Genomic DNA, 18,718 nt, shown 5'->3' on the forward strand with positions numbered 1-18,718 from the left:
TTCGTATCCATCACTAAAGTCTAGGAACTTCTTTTTGGTAAAGTTAGTCCCATGGTCAGTGATGATACAGTTAGGAACGTCGAACCGATAGATCATGTCGAGGAAGAATTTGACTGCGTCCTCCGAGCGGATGTTGGTAATGGGCTTGGCCTCTATACACTTGGCGAACTTGTTGACTGCTACGAGTAGGTGAGTGAAGCCGCCTGGGCCCTTTTTGAGGGGCCCCACTATGTCGAGGCCCCAGACCACAAATGATTAGGTGATGGGGATGGTTCGAAGCTCCTGTGCCGTCAAATGGGTTTGCCGAGCATAGAACTGGCATCCTTCACACCTATGGACGACCTCCTCTACATCTTATAGCGCGGTGGGCCAGTAAAAACCTTGGTGAAAGGCTTTTTCAACCAGCGACCTTGGGGCCACGTGATGTCCACAAATCCTAGCATGGACCTCTAGGAGGAGCTGCTTCCCCTAGGTGGTGGGGACGCACTTCATGAGCACTCCTGATGGACTTCATTTATAGAGCTCATCACCGAGTGCGATGAAGGTCTTGGCGCGTTGAGTGATTCATCAGGCTTTAGTCCTTTCGGGGGGGAGAACCTCCTCGAGAAGGTAGGCGAGTAGCAGCGCTCGCCAATCGGTTTGACCGAGTGCCAATACGGCAATGTTTGCGGGTGACGTCATCATGGAGGTTCTAGGATTAGAGCCCCCGAGCGCTGTCTTGGCGTTGGGGTTGAAGCCCCTAGGTGCTGGCTTGGCGTTGGGGTCAGAGCCCCCGAGCGCCAGCTGGGCATCGGGGTGTGTCTGGATTGGACCTTCTAGGATGCGGGCAGATGGCTCATGGACGTTGTTGATGAAGACCCTGCTTGGGGATGGATCCCTCCTGGCAGCCAATTTCGCAAGAAAATTGGCGGCATAGTTGTCCCTTCGAGGGACGTGATGTAGCTCGATCCCCTAGAATTTGTCCTCGAGCTTCTGCACCTCTTGGCAGTATGCTGCCATGAGGGGGCTTTTGCAGGACTCCTTCATGACCTGATCAACAACTAGCTCTAAGTCACCACAAATGTAGAGTCACATAGCACCGAGCTCAATGGTGATGCGTAGTCCGTTGATGAGGGCCTCATACTCCTTGGCGTTGTTTGAGGCTAAAAAGTGGAGGTAGATGGCGTAGCAGAGCCTACTCTCGTCTGGAGAGATCACAACCACTCTAGCCCCTGAGCTAGGCGCCATTACAGACCCGTTGAAGTACATTGTCTAGTACTCGTGGGTGACGTCTGGGGTCGATAGCTGTACCTCTATCCATTCGACGACAAAATCCACGAGAGCTTGAGATTTAATGGTGGTTTGGGGGATGTACCTCATGTCATGGCCCATGAGTTCAAGTGCCCACTTAGAGATTTGTCCCATGGCGTCGCGGTTGCGGATGGTGAACCCAAGTGGGTATGAAGTGATGACCACGACTTCGTTGTCGGTGAAGTAGTACAGGAGCTTCTAGGTCACCATCAGCATGGCGTATAGAAGTTTCTGCACCTGGGGGTACTGGACCTTAGGGTCGGCAGTACTTCACTGATGAATTATATGGGCCGCTAGACCTTAAGCTGGTGTCCCAGCTCCTCCCTTTTAACGACCAACACAGTGCTTACCACATGGTTGCTGGCCGCAAAGTAGAGGAGAAGGGGTTCTCCTTGATTAGGAGCGACAAGGATTGGGGCTAACATTAGGGATGCTTTGAGGCTTTCTAGGGCCTACTGGGCTTCCTCAGTCCAGATGAAAGTGTCTGTCTTTTTGAGGAGCTTGTAGAGTGGCATCCCCCATTCATTGAGCCAGGAGATGAATCAACTTAGGGCAGCCAGACAGTCGGTGAGCCTTTGCATGCCCTTGACGTTGCGTATGGGACCCATGTTGGAGATGGCCATGATTTTTTTGGGGTTGTCCTCAATGCCATGCTCGAACATAATGTATCCTAGCAGCTTCCCCTTTGGAACCCTAAAAACACATTTTTTAGGATTCAGCCTGATGTTGAACCTTTGGAGGTTCATGAATGTCGCAGCCAAGTTTGCGATTAGGTCACAGGCTTGAGCTATTTTGACCACTATGTCATCAACATAGACGGTGATCATTGGTCTTGGCCGCTCGGTTTGGTCGAACTGATCGAGAGGGTCGATTTGGTCGGTGAAGCATTGCTGCATGCACCTCTAGTAGGTGGCGCCAGCGTTCTTCAAGCCGAATGGCATGGTTATGTAGTAGTACAAACCATATGGGGTGATGAACGAGGTTGCGAGTTGATCAGACTCTTTCATCATGATCTGGTGATAGCCTGAATAGGCATCTAGAAAGGAGAGGATCTCACAACCCGAGGTGGAGTCGACTATCTGGTCTATGCACGACAAAGGAAAGTGATCCTTTAGACATGCTTTGTTGAGGACCGTATAGTCAACACACATTCTCCACTTCCCGGTCTTCTTTTTAACAATAACGGGATTAACAAGCCAGTCAGAGTGGAATACCTCTCTGATGAATCCGGCTGCAAGGAGTTTGGTGATTTCTTCGCCTATGGCCCTACGCCTCTCATTGTCGAAGCAACATAGGCACTACTTGGTGGGCTTTGAGCCTAGGATGAGGCACAGTGCATGCTCGGTGACCCCCATGGTATGCCAGCATGTCAGAAGGCTACCATGCGAAGACATTGTGGTTGTCATGTAGGAAGTCAATGAGGTCATGTTCCTATTTGGTTGGGAGCTATGTCACGATCCGAACCATCTTGGTTGGGTCGGTGGGGTCAATTCCCACCGCCTTGGTTTCCTCAAGCGGTTGAAAGGCCATCGAGGAGGTTGGTTGGTTGCAGTCTAGGACTACCGGGATTGATGATTCCTCGAGCCATGGGAGCTCGAACGAGTTGATGACCGTAGTGGTGAGCTCGTAGTGCTCACGGTCGCACGTGATGGCATGCGAGAAGGCGCTGCTCATGATAATGACGTTGTTCGGTCCTGACATCTTTAGCTTGAGGTAGGTGTAGTTGGGGATTGCCATGAATTTAGCGTAGCATGGCTGCACCAAGATGGCGTGGTAGGATCCTGGAAAGTCCACCACTTCAAAGGTGAGAACCTCTGAGCGGAAGTTGGCTCAGCTACCGAACATGATGGGCAGGTCGATCTGCCCAAGCGGGTATGCCTACACTCCTAAGATCACTCTATGGAAGGGAGAGCCCGCCAAGTGGAGCTCCGATCGGGGGATGCGCATGGCATCAAGGGTGTTGACGTAGAGGATGTTGAGGCCGTTGCCTCCATCCATTAGCACCTTGGTGAGGCGCTTCTTGTGGATGATGGGATCGACGACAAGTGGGTAGCATCTTAGTCTCATGATGTGGGAGAGATCGTCCCTCTGATCGAAGGTGATCGGAGATTCCAACCAGCTAAGGAAGGAGGGGATGGCCATCTCAGCGGTGCATGCTTCTCTATAGCATACCTTGTGCTGGCACTTAGACCAGATGGCGTTAGATCTGTTGAAGATTATGATGCATTCATTGGCATCGGGGAAACCATCTCCGTCCATGCCCACCGTGCCTCCTTTCTTGGCTGCTGCCTCTTTGCCATCCCCTTCTTTTGGCCCGCCAGCTTGTTGTAGGAAATGTTTGAGGAGCTCGCAGTCCTTGTAGGGGTGTTTGACGGGGTAGGCGTGGTTGGTGCATGGGCTATCCATAAGCTTGTTGAAATGGTCAGGCAGGCCCTATTGGGGTTGCTTGCCCGTGTGGTCAGTTGTGGCAACCAACGTGGTGTTGTCTAGTCAGCGCCGGTCCTTTTTGTTCTTCTTGCCCCTCTGTGTGGAGGCACCCTTGTCTTGGTCTATGCGCTTGGCCTTGCCTTTGTTCTAACCTCCGTTGAAGACTGCTCTGGCCATTTCCTCATTGGAGGTGTGGTTAGTGGCGATGTCGAGTAGGTCACAGGTGGTACGGGGCTTCAAGCATCCAAGCTTATGGATTAGGGACTCATAGGTCGTCTTGGAGAGGAACACGCTGATGACATCTGCGTTGACAACATCAGGGAGGGAGTTGCATCATTGGGAGAACCTGCGGATGTAGTCCCATAGGGACTCACTGGGCTCCTGCTAGCAACTCTTGGGGTCCTAGGAGTTCCCAGGGCAGACATATGTCCCCTGGAAATTCTTGATGAAGACCCTCTTGAGGTCCGCCCAATTATGGATGCTGTCATATGGGAGAATTCAAGCCATGTCTGAACATGTTCCCCCACATAGATGGGGAGATACTGAATGTTGAAATAGTCATCATCCACCCCTCTGGCTCGGCAGGCGAGCCGAAAATCTTCAAGCCAAATACCAGGGTTTGTCTCCTCGATGTACTTGGTGATGTTGGTGGGCGTTTGGAAGCACTATGGGGACGGCGCTCTCCGGATACACCAATCAAAGGATGGTGGCCCTGGACCCTCAGGGCTGGGACTCCGATCGTTCGGTCGGCGATCGTGCCTGGGGCATGTTTCACTGCTCCCCTCGATGGTTCAGCCGGGATCCATGTCGTCTGCTCTTGTCGCCGCCCGGTGGACATCATCATCGTGCTGGTCTCTATGCTAGTTGCTGACGATGCTGTGAGCATCCTAGTGCAGACTGGGCCACTCATGTACCGGTGGTCAGTGGGGAGCAGGCACCAGGTCGGACCATGGCATGGCTGCCGCCCCCTGAGCCACACCTAGCGGCTGTAGCAGCGAGCAGATGGAGCGATCCATCTGGTGCATCTTCGTTCCCTCAGTGGGGAGAGAGGGCGCATGTTGGAGTCATGATGCGGAGCTTTCCGCCTATTGAACAGTGGTGGCTTCTACTAGAACCCAGAGGTTTCAGTAGACTACCCGCTCCTAGGGTCAATGGGCTCAGGAACGCTGCATAGAAGCATTGCTGCAGTGAACTATGGGAGATCGTTCCCCTCATTCATGATGTCATGTTGGACCTGACGGCCATGACACCGGGCACCACCCGCTGGGCCATGCACATGGGGTGCAACATGTTGTACCGAATGCGCCGCTGTAGGCGGCTACTAGTTCTACCACCGTTGTCGTAATTCCTTAGCGTGCGCTTGTGTAGACACGAGCCCCCCACATGTGGGTCCGGAGGGGTGTGAGTCTGCGTAGATTCCACAACCACCAGCGGCTGTCCTAGAGCATCTGCCATAGCGCACTCCTGGGACGGACGGTGGCAAGGTGCCATATTGCCGATGCTGGAGCCATTGCTCTCACCCTCATCATCCAGGAGTTCATCGAGAGTGGTAGGAGCATAGCTCACCATTCCCACAAATTCGGATGTGAGGGGGGATGGTGCCAGCATCCTTTAGAGCCCCCGAGCGTACGCATCTGGGGGCGTGAGGCCATAGGGGAACCAAACGTACGGTGTTCATGGCGCAGGCAGTACAATCCCTTCGGATGATCCACGGGAGATAGTAGATAAAGAGTAAATAACAGTACGCATATTTCTTACAGCGGGGTTTGAGCAGAGAGTTTGCTTGGAACAGTGCGTAGATGACGCGTCGTTGAAGTCATGCATCCTAGAGTCGATGGAGGGCACCTGTCTGATGGGTGCCGAGACGAGTGCCTCCTCACGGAGGTGTAGTACGCCAAGCTGGTCGGTGACGAAGTCTAGGCTTCTGAGGAGGAAGGCCTAGGATGGCTCAAAGACGGGTGGAACCCACATACCAATAGGTGGGAGCGTGGGAAACTCCAGTGAGCCGAAGCGAATCAAATCGCTAGAGCCCACCACAGCGAGGGTGGTGGAAAAGTGGGCTATCCAATGACCAAAAAGTGTTGAACGTACAGTGTCTTCCCCATGGACGGTGCCAACTGTCAGTGCAGAAAGTGACCAATAAGTAAATATTTGTAGTTTTGCCATACGTTGTGATCGGAGATGGCCTAGCACTCAATGACACATGGTTTATACTGGTTCAAGCAACGTGCCCTATGTCCAGTTTGAGTCGATCGATGACTTTATTCCTGAGCCTAGGTGCTTGAAGTTTGCAGTGGGGTTACAAACGAGAAGGAGAAAGATGGGGTGCATGAGAGGTCCAGTCGGCTCCAGTCAGAAGGGCTAAGAGCGATAGGAGCTCCTCTATGAGCTAAGTGTTCCAGTGTGTGCTTGAGGTCCGAACCTAGCGGTTCTGTGGCTGTGAGCTAGTGAACTTGATTGATCTAGATTAACTTGTATGAACTTGAATCAACTTAGTCTCTTGGGAGAGAGCGCATCCTCTTTTATAGATGAAGGGAATGGCCTTACAAGTGAGAGGGAGAGAGTTTGTATGCTTCTAAGTCTTGTTGCCCATGCCGGTGGGTATAGGAGGATGGTAGGCACCCACAACACTATTGGATGTCGGTTGTATGTGGGAGGTTATGTTGTCTTGTTTTGGGTATGGCAGATGCCAGAACCTGCATATACTATTGATGCTAAGAGGCATGTGAGGAGTCTCACCATGTTCACTTGGTACGGTAAATCTTGGCGCCCACAACACTGTTGATGCCCAGAGGCATGTGGGGGGTCTTACCCTATGGGAGTTAACGGCTCCCACAATAATGTAGAGGAAAATGTTGGCGCCTACAATACTATTTGTGTCAGGGCAGTTACAGAGTATTGTTCCTATAGGTGAAAGGGTACGGTCCCTGATATAATGGTTTGACTTGAGCGCCTTGCCTTGCTTTCTCTGTTCGTTCCCTAGTCTCTTCCAGGCGGGCGTCCCTAGTAGGTTGGTACCAGTCGGCTCTAGTTGCACTAATTGAAGAAGAGCAGTGAGCAGGGTCTTTGCATACCCCGGTCGGAGACATGGGGTCAGAGTCGGAGGTAGTGCTTTGCCAGGCCTTCTGGTCGGAGAGACCATCTGGAGGCGCTGGAGACCGAAGTGAGCGCTCTGGTCGGAGAGGTGGGCCAGAGTCGACAAGCGGGTGTTGTTCCTCTTGGCCTAACCTTCCGGTCGGTGACTGGACCACCCTCCTGGCCTGTTGTTTTAGACACTTGGGCCAGCCCATGAGTTGTATGCTGTCTGCTTGGGCCAAGCCTTTACGAGGAAGCTAGTCCGTGAGGGACCCTGGGTTTATGAACCTGACACTTTGTGTGTAGATTCTTCATTACCTACAATCTCAAGATTGACTTGCTCTTTTTGAGAGCCGTCGGTTTCATCAAAAGTCACGTCTACCGCGATTTCAATCAAACCGGTGGTTTTATTGAAAACACAATATCCATGTTCGTTAGTACCATAACCAAGCATGAAACATTCATCAACCTTTGGTGCAAACTTAGAGCTTTTGGATTTCTTATTAAGTATGAAACACTTGGATCCAAAAACTCTAAAGTAGTGCACCTTAGGCTTTTTACCGGTTAGAAGTTCGTAGATGGTCTTTTCTCTTTTCTTGTGAAGATATAAGCGATTGATAGCATGGCATGCTGTGTTGACCGCTTTCACCCAATAGTTGGTTGGAGTCTTGTACTCATCCAACATTGCTCTTGTGGCTTCTATGAGCGTTTAGTTCTTCCTCTCCACAACACCATTTTGTTGTGGAGTGTATGGAACCGAAAACCCATGCTTGATTCCTTCTTCATCAAGAAACTCTTCAATGTTGGTGTTCTTGAACTCTGTCGCATTGTCACTTCTAACTCTCTTGATTTTGACATCAAACTCATTTTGGGATCTTCTTGCAAACTTCTTGAAGATACCTTGGACTTCACTCTTTTCACGCAAAAAGAATACCCAAGTGAAACGAGAATAATCATCAACAATTATGAAACCATATTTGTTACCACCAATGCTTATATAAGCGATGGGTCCAAATATGTCCATGTGAAGCAACTCCAATGGCCTTTCGGTTGTCACAACATTCTTGACGGGATGTTTAGCTCCAACTTGTTTTCCTGCTTGGCATGCGCTACAAATCCTATCTCTCTCAAAAAAACATTTGTTAGTCCAAGGACGTGTTCGCCTTTTTGAAGTTTGGCCAAGTTCCACATCCCAACATGGCCAAGTCGGTGATGCCATAACCAGCCCATGCTAGATTTTGCCATTAAATAAGTCTCGGGATTTACTCTATTTGATGTGAAATCAAATAGATAGAGTTTCCCTTTTAAATGACCCATAAATGCAATAGAGGAATCCTCCCTTCTATAGACTTCCACACCCTTATCCGTAAAGAGACAATTGTAACCCATCTCACAAAGTTGTGAGACGGACAACAAATTGTATCTCAACGAATTCATAAGTAAAACATTTGAAATAGAATTATCATTTGATATACCAATTTTACCCAATCCGAGGACTTCTCCTTTTCCATTGTCACCAAACACAATATTTCCACTTTGATCATGACTTGGTTGGAATGATGTGAATATGTCCTTCTCTCTAGTCATATGATTGGTGCATCCACTATCCAACACCCAACTTATTCAACCGAAGGAATATTCCTACAAAGACAAATTAAGCTTTTATTTTAGGTACTCAAAAAGATTTGGGTCCTAGAGGGTTAGTCACATAAAACTTGGGCACCCAAACACTCCTCATAATTTCCTTTCTCTTTTGGGCACCAACATACTGAACCATAATCTTTCCATCCTTACCCCAACAACACATATAGTCACTGGTATAGCACCGTGGAAGTAGTGCTTGTGGCTTGGGGGCCTCATATTGCTTTGTCTTGATTGTCTTGTTACTTGTAGGTTGGATTTTTGGAATGTATACCTTGTTGTTGGCCTTGCATATAAGCTCATCAAGAGCAACGCCCTTGTTGAACTTCACACAAGGCACAACATTGATCATGTTCCTTCTATTGGCCTTTCCATCATACCTATTGTAGTCAATGCCTTTCTTGATTGATGGGTGCCTTGATGACTTGTATATAGTCTTGTTGGATTGCTCTTGACACTTGCACCCATTCTTCAAGATCATCTTCAACCTATGAATCTCCTTGTCTTTCTTCTCTAACTCAACAAGGTTAGTTGTATATGCATTCACATCAATTTTATAGCATCTTTTACAACCATTACTAGTGGATACATTAGAGTATTTGGTTGCCTTAGGAGAAGTTGAAGTGCTAGCCCAAAGAGTACTATAGTTTAGCTCAAGATTTTGGTATTTTTCTTCCAAGCTTGTGAGGCTTTCTTGAGCTATACTCTTCTCATTCTTGAGGCTATCTACTTGATCATTAACCGATGAATGTTCCTTAGTCAATTTACTAATTGAGTCATTGGCTAAAGACAATTCAATAGTTAACTTCTCAACCTTCATCTTTTCCTCAGCGATAGATGCTTCAAGAGCAAGGTTTTTCTCTCTCTCTCTCTTGAGTGATTATATCTCCTTGCATCTCTAAGCATCTATCCCTCTTCTCTAATTTCTTCATTAGCATTCTTATTTTAGTGAAGGCCTTTTTATCAAATTTCTTTATCATGGTTGCCTCAATTTCTTCTATGTTCTCATCACAACTATCATACTCATCACTAGAGGGATTGGGTGTAACATGTACCTTCTCCCCTTTTGCCATGAGGCAAGTTGGAGTGTAGTAGTCGTTGTCGATGAGGTTGGAGAAGAGCTTCGGTGGTGAAGATAAGTTGGGAAAGAGTTTTGGTGGTGAAGTTGAGTCAGGGAAGATCATGGTCGGTGAAGAAGAGTGGTGGATGGCGATGTTTGTGGCTCCTTTCTTCTTCTCATCATTACTTGAGTCACTATCACTTGACTCCCATTCTTCCCCATGATGAGCTTCACCTCTCTTCTTGCCTTTGTTCTTCTTGTCTTCATCCTTGTCATGCTTGTGCTTCTTCTTCTCATTAGGACAATCGGCTACGAAGTGACCGGTTTGACCACATCCATAGCAAAATCTCTTTTTGAACCTTCTCTTTCCATCACCATAGGTCTTGCGGTTGCTCTTCTTCTTCATAAACTTTCTAAGATTTCTAATCACAAATGCAACCTCCGCATCAGAATCTTCTTCTCCACTTGAGGAATCATCCTTCACTTTCTTCTTCTTCTCTTGACTTAAACCTTGACCTTCATGTTGTTGAGTTGCTTTAAGGGCTACACTCTTGTTGTATCCCATTGCATTAGGATTTTGATTGTGAGCATTGATTTCATCTTCATCTAGACACTCATGATGCTTGAGTTTTGAAAGAACTTCTTGGGGTGTCATCTCATCATAACCGGGCCTTTCCATGATCATGGATGCTAGCATGTTGTTCTTGGCTCTATAGGTTCTCAATATCTTTCTAGCAACCTTGTTGTCATGCCATTCGATGCTTCTAAGAGCTCTTATGCGGTTGACCAATGCCATAAGCCTATCAAACATGGATTGGGTTGTTTCATTTTGGAAGAACACAAATCTTTCCAATTCATCATGAAGTAACTCAATGTTGCCTTTTCTCACACTTTTATCTCCTTCAAATGACACTTTCAAAGTATCCCAAATTTGTTTTGCACTTTCCATTCCATTGACTTTTCTAAACTCATCCGGAGCTAGGCTTGACACAAGCAATGCTACGGCTTGTGCATTTTGATGGAGGTTGTGCACTTCTTCCAGAGTTATCTCTCTATCTTCATCGGTAGGAATCATCACACCAATATCCACAACTTCCCAAAGTCTTGCGGCAATGAAATGCATCTTCATCTTGTAAGACCAATCGGTGTATCTTGTTCCATCAAAGTGAGGTGGCTTGCCAATGTTGACAGACGGAGTATGTAGTGTTGAACCTTTTATGAGTTGTCCATAGTCAAAACTCATGTTTGAATATATTCCCTTTCCATGAGCATGCTCATTGGCTCCAATATCACTAGCGGCATCTTTGTTTGCTTTATTCTTGTCACTTGTTGTATCATTCTTGCCGCTTATTGCATTATCAACCTTCTTGCTCAATTCTTCCTTCATCTTGCTCATCTCATCTTGCATCTTCTTCATTTCATCTTGAAAGAGCTTGACTTGAGCAGCCATCAACTCTTCAGCTATTTTCTTGGCCATCTTGGCAGCAACGGCTTGCATCTTGTTGGACTCCGACATTGTTTTTTCTCACGCGGTGAAGCCCTAAAAGAAGGCCTTGCTCTGATACTAATTGAAAGGATCAAATAATGCCTAGAGGGGGGGTGAATAGGCGTATCTAAAATTAACTGCAAATGCTATGTTCAAATTTGTCAGTCAATGTCAAAAGTCCCAGCGTTTGGGTTGAAACTCCCGACATCGTCAGAAGTTCTGGCACAAATGTCAGCAGTTCCGACGCCTATATGAACTACAAAAGCAGTGCCAAATTTAACCTTGTGGATAAATAATCTTACAACCCCACTTCCTTGTGGTTTGGTGAAGAGGTTGGGTCACTCCCTTAACGTCATAATGCCTCCAAACCGTAGATCGAGTCTGAACCCTAAAATGAAGTTCAAGAGAGAGACAAATAAATACAAGTAATCTCTAGCAATCACAACAATAAGCACATGGGACACAAGGATTTATCCTGAGGTTTGGTAACCCTATAAAGGAGCTCCTACGTCCTCGTTGTTGAGGTGACCATAAAGGTTGGAGTCTATTCCATCCCCCTTGCCGATCTCTCAAAGCGACCACAAAGGTCACTTGAGCTTTCCACTAAGAAATCAAAGGGTAATACAAACTTCCCAAGGCTCTTCCATAAGATGGAAGCTCTTGGGCAATGCCTAGCTGGCTAGGGGCGAAGCCCCAAGAGTAATAGATGCAAAATCAACCGGCTTGACGAAGAAATCAAGTGCTCAAGCTTACCAAAGTGATTCTCTCACTTAATCCACTCTCCTTTCAATCAAAACCCTAAGGGAATCAAAGATTGGAGCAAAGGAGGGAGGAGAGGGGTGCCTTTCTTACTTGGGAGCTGTTGGGACGAAATTAGGTCAGCTGTGAATGAGTCCGTAACGGTTAGAAGTGAAGAGAGGGCTATTTATACTCTAAGTAGAAATCTAGCCGTTCAGATCTACGTCGGAAGTTCCAATGTAGATCTTGGGACTTTCGACGTTAATAGAAAGCACTGTTCACATAGGGTCAGAAGTCCACGCGTGCAAGTCAATGTTGGAACTCCCAACAAACGTCGGGACTTCTAACGTTCAGAACTCTCGACGTACATCGGGACTTTCGACGTGCGCAGTCAGTCAACCAGCCAACACTGCTTCAGGTGTCGGGACTCTTGACATGTGTCGGGACTTGCGACAGTCGGAAGTTCTGACGAACGTTGGGACTTCTGACGGGCGTAGACAACCGGCCAGCAGAACCACAGGTGCCGGGACTTCTGACTTGGGTCGGGACTTCCGACTGTCGAGAGTTTCGACTCACGTTGGGACTTTCGATGTCCACAGTCACCGCGCAGGCTAAGTGACTGGGAGTCAGAACTTCCGGCATGAGTCGTGACTTCCGACGATCGGGAGTTCTGGCTTATGTCAGGACTTCCGACACCGACAGTCATAGAAAAATAATCTACGTGCCCGTGGAGTGCTAGAGTGTCTCTCTTTTGATTTTATTTTTATGCTTGAGCACTCTATCTTCCTCAGACCAACTAAGTTTGCATCCCTCTTTATAGTGCGGCGAATCTTAAACTCAAAAACAAAAATAAAACCTTTGGAGAGCGTTTTGAGTTCGTCCGCCTTTACAACTTCAAGAATTGAGGGATACCATTTCATCTTTATCAACTCTTTGAATCTTTCATGGGACTAATAGCTGTGACATATCTCATTAAGATCATATTAGTCCCTAATTTGGATGTCATCAATACACCAAAACACACATAGGGGGCAAATACACTTTCAATATGCAAACGAGGTCGAGCAGCACGATGATGAGAACCAGAACACATTAGGTACAAATATAGTTAGATCAATCTCATTCATATGGACCGCATCTTAACCTGTTACTATCACTATCGTTCTATTTTTTAATAGGTGATGGCGATGAAGTACCTAATAAGCGAAAGGGACCGTTTTAACACATGTTTGGGATCTACTTGAAGGAGATCAGATACTAGTAAGATGTAACATGCTTGGACAACCCATTGGAAAAGAAGGTGGCCTTTTAGGGCAATTTTTGGGCACCATAGCAACAAATGGTGGTTACTATCCAGTTGGTGCCAAAGATTGGAGTGAAGTTAAGAAAAACAATGTAGAAACCATAATTCAATTCGTACAGGTTAGCTAAATTTTACAAGACATAATGTTGTCAATTTAAGTATATATACTTGTTATCATGTCATGAAGTCATATTCATTCATTAGTGACTTTCTTATTTTAGACAAAGTTCTTGTATCCTTGTTCATGTGAGAAATGGATATTGAAATCAATTGGAAGAGATTGGAGAAAATACAAGGCAACATTAAAAAAGACTACAACCATTGCACACCAGGAGGTGCCTCATGATAAGGCTACATGCTACAAGCGTCAATCACATAAATAACTTCCTATAATAAAGGTAGACGGAATATAATACCACTTGTTCTAATTGCATGATTATGATGTACAACTAAGGGTTGTTGGTCACTAAGAGATTATGTCAAATTAATGTAGATTGGGTCCATGGTGCTACTAATGACTTCAAAATATCCTAATAAGGCTAATGCAAGCATATGCAACTCTCTTGAGCACTGATCCAGAAGCCATTGTAGGTGAAGTTAAGACAGGAAGTCAATTCTACAAAGTGCATATCAATCATCCTATAGCAAAGGATGAGCCATTAGTGAGGCCCATGTCTGGGTGCAACAATATTGGTGATGCTCAAGCCAAAGAAGTCTCAATTGCTTGGCCTTCGATTTTTATATGTTCAAACTAGCTTTCTTAACTTTACATCAATGTGCATATGTGGCCTAATTTGTAATGTTACAACTTACATTTTCTTTGCAGGTTGAAATGATTAATGGTTGAATTCCTACATCGATGTGTACAAAGAATAGAAGAAGAAGCAATGGACTTTATGAATCCTAACTAGTTCTTGAATTTTTCTTTCAAGTATGGACTTTGTGTGTTTGCTCTCTAGAGTCATATCGTTATGTACATATACTATGATTTAATCTGAACAAGCACTGTATTTCAAATCATTGTACGATATGTGGATCTTGCTATGATTATTAAAATTTTATGGTTTTATGTGATTTTGCAACGTGTCTTGTTTGTGTGATTCTACAATAATCCATGTGCCACATGTATAGACGAAATAAATATTATTTCATAATCTAAATATGTTACAATAGATATAAATAAGTGTTACAAACCATGTGTTCCTTTGTTCCATACTATGCTCTATCATAATGTAGAAGTGTTACTAGAACTAAAAAAGTGTTACAATAGACAATCATTATAATGCTAGGCAAATATTTCGATAGATAAATAAATGTGTTACAAACAATGCTCTACCATAACGTGAAGTGTTACTGGAGAAAAAAAAGTGTTACAACAAAAATCATTTTAACACTAAACAAATATTCATGTAGACAAGTAAATGTGTTATAATAAACTAGTCTATAATAATATGGCTAATTGAAACATAAAGAAAAATGTGTTACTAAAAGAGCTCGTAATACTTTTTCCAACCTTTAGTAATACAAGTTAGTGTTACTATATCGCTGTTCTGTAGCAGTGGTTAAGTAGGCTACTGGCTGTGCAGTGTAGTAGTCTTTCCAAAAAGATGGAGCGTGCGTAAACGCAACAAACTTTTTCAACTGCGTGTAGATATTATTAAGCAAAAAGTTCAGGACTGGTGGATCAAGACACCGGAAAAGAGAAAAGGGCGACATGTGACAGACAGATAAGGGCGCGTTTAGTTGGCAAAAAAAAATTAGTTTTGGCTACTGTAGCACTTTCGTTTATATTTGGCAATTAGTGTCTAATTATGGACTAATTAGGTTCGAAAGTTTCAGTCTCGCGATTTCTCACCCAACTGTGCAATTAGTTTTGTTTTTCGTCTATATTTAGTACTCTATGCATGTGCCGTAAGATTCAACGTGACACTTTGAGGTGAAAATTTTTGAAATCTAAACTGGGCCTGTGTGAACATGACTGGCTGACACTGAGAGAGTCGGTCTCGAAACCTCACATACGATTGAGTTTACTCCCTAGGTCCCAAAACAATGGTCGTTATGAGATAAGTATAGGTTAAACTTTTTCATTCTTAACTAGTTTTGTAAAAAATATGTATAACATTTATATCTCTAAATAAATTTATTATAAAAGTATATTCAACGATCTATCTAATAATATTAATTATGTATTATAAATATTAATATTTTTTTATACATAAGCAGTCAAAGTTGAAAAATGCTGACTTCTCGAGAAGCGGGAACGACTTCTATTTTGGGATGGAGGGGATAAATTCTAACTGGAGTATAGGGTAAAGCTTCCTCTCTAAAATTATAATATAGTTACTCCCTTCATTCCATAAAAAATATAGTTCTCGTTTTTCGAGAGAATCAAGGAGGTTTACCTTTGATCAAATACGTGTCGTAAGGAAGAAAAACAAAAGCAAAATAGTATCTTGCACTGTGTTATCGATGGCATTGTGAGTAATTTCTCTCAATTTCTTGAAACAAGAGTTTTGTGAGTACCTTTTAAGAAGCTCCATGGATTTCATGGATTTAGAAGCTAGATCCATATTTTGGTTGATTCAGAATTGGTGGAGCTAAACGTATTTGAGAAAAAAAATTAGGAGTGGTGCTGTTTTTTCTACTGGGAGATGTCCCAAACATCCCAGCACCCCATACTGTCACACTTCTCCACAACTCTGAGCTTTTGTTTCCCCCTTGAAAGGGCACGGTAGCTCTGTGCTCTGAACTGGTACATGCCAACAGGAAGCTTTCCTTCTTCGGCGGAGTTGTCCAAATCCAATCATGCAATGAGCTGGCATGTTATGACCACCATGATACATAATACTACCTAGTAAGTATTACTGTACGTAGTACTTCCTCCGGTCTAAATATAAGATGTTTTGTTTTTTATATATAATTTTTTGTTACGTAGCTAGATATACACAATGTCTAGACACATAGTAAAAATACTATATTTAGATAAATAAAAATATCTTATAAAATGGAAAAGAGCGAGTACGACCCAGCATTGTGGCTAGCTGACAAAAAAATATGGCCGGACGCTTGAAACACATTGTTTGTTACGGTTAGAAAAATACGAGGAGTGGTATACTGCTACAAAGCAAAATGTCGATCAGGCAAATACTGCACCTCCCCACTTTCCTCGTGCCGGTGCATATGCAGCAATAGATTCTGGCACATTGCAGTGTTAGTTAGAGTGTTTTTTGTTTCTAGCCTTGAAAAGCCATGACAAAAACTTAGCATGCTCTAAAATTTTTGCCACCATTTTCTTAAACGAGATTGTTCACTGAGCAAATTAAACTATTCTTTTGCCTTTTAGTAAATAAAAAGATATAACATTGTGGGTCTCTCATGTTGCTCATCGTTGTAAGAGATTTTGATACGTTTAGAATATTGTTTTGTCCACAATACCCCATGTCTAATATGACCAATTATGTTTATGTCCTAATTTGGCTATGGCAAAAGTTTGGCATGTCCAACTAGTTAGATCTGCGTCCAAGCACACCCCATAGTACATATATAAAACAAATCCATTACCTTTTTCTGATGGAGAACCATATGAACTAACAAATGTGTGCACTAGAGCCAAACATGTAAGTTAGGCATGTACAAAATTTAGACCACAAAAGTCTTTTGCCATGTCATGTAAAGACAATAATATACGCCTCTAATACAATGAGTTATTTATATCAGGCTGCTCTCAATTGCTCTATGCTAATTATTTATTCATCACATATAATGGCGATGATGTCTATAAAACATTATGGGTGTGATTGGTTACTTGTGTTCAGTGCCGGCCCTAGGGAGGGGCACGGGGTGCGATGGCCGAGGGCCTAGGCGGGGGAGGGGCCCAAACTCATGTATACAAATCCCCAGACCCTATAGTCCATTAAGCATCAGCAAACTAATGAGAAGAGAAGTATGGAACAGCCCAAGAAAATCGTCGACCTTTCTAGCTTTCTTTCCCAGTTTTCACCACGACGCTGAGATGAGGCAAGGAGCCACGCCGCACTCTGATCGCGATCACGACTCGCGAGTTCGCATCACGCGTCGACGCTGGACGCACACATGCTATCACATGGAGCCCGGTGAGGCGGCGACGAGCCGCGCCACCACGGAGAGCTAGACTGCCAGAGAACGGTGCACGACGGCGGCGACCAGGCAGGGCTCCACATCCACAACGATGACATCTTGGTTCTTGCCTTCTTGCCCATTGAGATCGCCGATCAGTTGTTTCAGTTCATGTCAGGCCCTAGGTATTTTTTCCTTGTTCATTTTTAATCCAAATTAATTATTTGTATAGTATTCCCTGATTTATAGTACTTTGTACTCATATAGTTATTTTTTTCTTCTATAATTATCAGACATGTTAAATTAAAAATACATTATTAGATTTGCTTTTGCTTTGCAAATAAAATTAGCGTATATATATTATAAGATTTTATACATGGTCCAGAGGGGTCGTCACGACGAGTCCGCTAGAGGGCCCTCGAAATCGTAGGACCGGCGCTGCTTGTGTTACCTCTTATCTAGCCCCCCATAGAGCAATCTTAGCTTGTTTGATTCCCTGCCTACATATGCAGGCTAACACTATACTCAAAATAGACCCAGCCTGCATCCTGAGAAAAGACTGATTTCTTTGTATCTAGCTTTGCGGGCATATGCAAACCACTTTTGCAGGAAACCAATTATAGACTTATAGACTTAACAATGCACAGGGGGCCTATGTAGGAGAACTAAATACCAGCTAATTCCATACACTTGTCCAAGTTAAGATATCATGTATAAGCTATTATACATGCTTAGCTTTACGAAACAACCAATCAGACCCCATAGCTAATGTTATCTAGCCATTATATCTTATGCTAATTAATGTTGTCTCTTCACGAAGAGAAGTCTTTACTTACTCTCTTCATTTTCTCTCTGCCACATAGGCTAAAACACATATGACATACTATGGATAGATGCCACATTTTTATAGCTGAGGTCCCTTTTTAGGCAGGTTCACATATGCATATGGAAATCATGGCTCCTTCAACAGCTCCTCCACTAGAGCTGAGCAAAAGCCTCAAAAATTAGTTCCTTTGTACACTAAAATGGCTCCGACACCTCTTATCTACACAAAAATACCTCGCCTTTGGGTGTTTGGTATGGCCCCTCCAATTCCTCAACTAAAACTTTTGTTGGAGCTAAAGCTAGAGCCGAAGCCACACCAAACAAGCCTTTAATGCCTTCTTGGCTTTACCTCTTCGGCGGCTTCTGCACCGGCTTATATACAAGCTCTCAAACACACGACTTCTTTGTCGTCTTATGAAGCCCAAATCATGAAGTCAAAACCATTTCTGCCGGAAAAGCCAAAGCCTTCGTTTCCTATCTTTCTTAGGTGCTTCTCCCGTGGCTTCTCCATAAAATGTACAAACATAGGGTTTCTCCACTGGTTTGTGAACCCAAAATACATGAAGCTGCTTTTCCTAGACGAGGCTGAGGTACCTGCCAAAAAGGCTCTTAGAGCATCTCTAGCAGTTCCCCAATATCTACCCATATTCCCATAAAACTGTTATATTGGGACAACTATGTTTTTTATTGCTCCAGTAGTATCCCACGAAGGTAATATCTACCCCCAATACCTCTATGTCGATAGAATACCGTCGGCAGTCCTCCAAGGGGTATCCCA

This window comes from Miscanthus floridulus, chromosome 12, assembly GCF_019320115.1.
Source record: "Miscanthus floridulus cultivar M001 chromosome 12, ASM1932011v1, whole genome shotgun sequence".
Classification (NCBI taxonomy): Eukaryota; Viridiplantae; Streptophyta; class Magnoliopsida; order Poales; family Poaceae; genus Miscanthus; species Miscanthus floridulus.